General features: G+C 31.8%; 1 protein-coding gene across 1 annotated transcript in view; it reads right to left on the reverse strand.

The window, feature by feature from the left end:
* The window catches only part of CADM2 (cell adhesion molecule 2), a 417,999-nt gene that overhangs the window by 207,635 nt on the left and 207,993 nt on the right, over positions 1 to 2,371 (reverse strand). The gene's annotated exons all lie outside the window — the stretch shown is intronic.

The raw sequence follows: 2,371 nt of genomic DNA on the forward strand, positions 1-2,371 counted from the left end.
TTAGCCACTATGCTACCAGAGCTCATATATATATTATATATATATATATAGCATAGTGCCTAAGGCACTTACTGCTAACCAGAAGGCTAGCGGTTCAAACCCACCAGCCACTCCTCGGAAGGAAGGTTGGACAATCTACTTCCGTAGTAATACTGTCTTGGAAACCCAAGGAGGGGTCGCTATGAGTTGAGGCTCATTCAACGACACATAACAACAACAACAACATATATAATTGGATATAGATATAAGAGATTTGTCAGATTTGGTGAAATAGTTTATATAATTTTAAGAAGCTACATCGTGTTCACACAAAGCTAACAAAACAATCTAAATAACTTAGTAGCACTGTTGTATTATTGCTGAAATATGAATTTAAAAGCTAAGTTGCAAAAAGTGATTCAGATGAATACCAAGTATTTCATACAATTGTTTCTTCAACTATTTATAGATGGCTATGAATACTTATATTATGGATTGAATGCATTTATGTGCATTTGAATAACAAACTTTCATTATTGCAAGAATACCTGAAACTCACAATAAGAAGCTCACAATGAACTCAGATCAAGTACAAGCATTAGGCAGGATCCTTTTGGGAATGTAATAAATAATGCAGCACTTGGCACAGGCTGCTTGCTCTAAAATACAGTTAGCAAATCACTTGAAATAGCTATTTTGTATCTTACTAAAAGTTAAAATTTTGTTATATATACTACAACATCATTATTATAGAAGTATTTATTTATACTTAACAGTAAAATCATCCCTAGTAGAAAAGTATTTAAGAATAGCTTAAGATATTTATATTTATACTTTTTATGCCATATAATATTCTTGAATCAATACAAAGATATGTATTTTACAGCAGATATGGAAAATAAGACAAACTTGTTGGTTACCATGGAGTCAGTTCAAACACATGGTGACCCCGGTTGTGAAAAGTAGAACTTCTCTATAGAGTTTTTAAAGCTGTGACATTTCAAAAGCAAATCACCAGGCTTATCTTTTGAGATGCCTCTGGTGAATTCAAACTGCCATCCTTTCAACTAGTAATCAAGAGCTTGACCATTTGTTCCACTCAGGGATTTCCTGCAAAAATTTCTTTATGGGACTTTGCTAGTCTTGGCATTCAATGTCATATAGTCAACAAGGAACCACTTTCTTCTCTTATCCCCTCATCCACTGACAAGTTGCCATTGAGTCAATTCCAACTTATGATGATTTCATGTATGTCAGAATAGAACTGTACAGCATAACATATTCACTGACTGGTTTTCCAGAATTTGGTTGCCAGTCCTTTATTCAAAGATACCTCTGGATGTACGTGAACCTCCAGCCTTATGATTGGTTGGTAGCTTAACAATTTGCACTACCCAGGAACTTCCCACATTCCCTAAGATGAACAAAGTAGGCTCCAAACTAAGGGTAGTCCAATTACTATAACCTTTGATCAGTTGTGATAGAAATGAACTCCTTTGAGATTACACTGAGTCTCTGAAGCTATTAAAATAAGTGCCAATCAACTGAGTAATTTTAACATATTTATCTTATATAAAGCAAATATTAAATTTGTCATACATAGGATAATAAACTATCATCCTATGGAAAGCCTCATAGAACAGTTATAAATAGTTATTATTTATACTTTTCATATATGTTCTTTCTCCATCAAACAAAAAATATTTTCAAAATAATCAAGAATAATATCCTGGGTATAAATAGCCATATCATGCACAATTATGTTAAATAATTGTTGTATTAAATAGGAAAAAATAATAATTTGAAGAAATCTGATATATTTATACATTTCTAACTAATAGAATAAAAAAATATTGAATATAAGTTTAAATTAACTTTATTAACTTTTCTATTATCCTGACTACATTATGGAAACAGTTATGACTGAGATCATCAGATAATATAATCTCCTATGTGGAACATTCTGAACATGGAGGATACAATGTTGGTAACAGATTAACAGATGTTAACAGGTTAACAGATGTGAACCAGAACATTTCAGGACAATCTGAAACCTATGGTCTTCAGACTTCTGACCAATATTCAAATACCAAAAATTGCTTTTTCCCTGACATATTAGAAAATGAAGGTTCATTCTCAACCATAAAGGAAAGATAAGTAATATCAGAAAAGGATAATTTTGGGAAATAATATTTCAGTCCTACATGGTTTGTTCCCTGAGTTACTTTTGTTTTCTAATACTCTTCACTCTTCAGATTTCAAGCAATTAGATTTTCTATTAGGTTTATGAATGAAATATGTTCCACATTGCCTTTATACATTTCTGTCTGAAATTATCCATTTTTGAGGACACGTCACTTATTGAAAGGAATTCTGGTAGTGTAGTGGTTAA

Source organism: Orycteropus afer, unplaced genomic scaffold (assembly GCF_000298275.1).
Source record: "Orycteropus afer afer isolate SDZICR_OR568_19922 unplaced genomic scaffold, OryAfe1.0 scaffold00225, whole genome shotgun sequence".
Classification (NCBI taxonomy): domain Eukaryota; kingdom Metazoa; phylum Chordata; class Mammalia; order Tubulidentata; family Orycteropodidae; genus Orycteropus; species Orycteropus afer.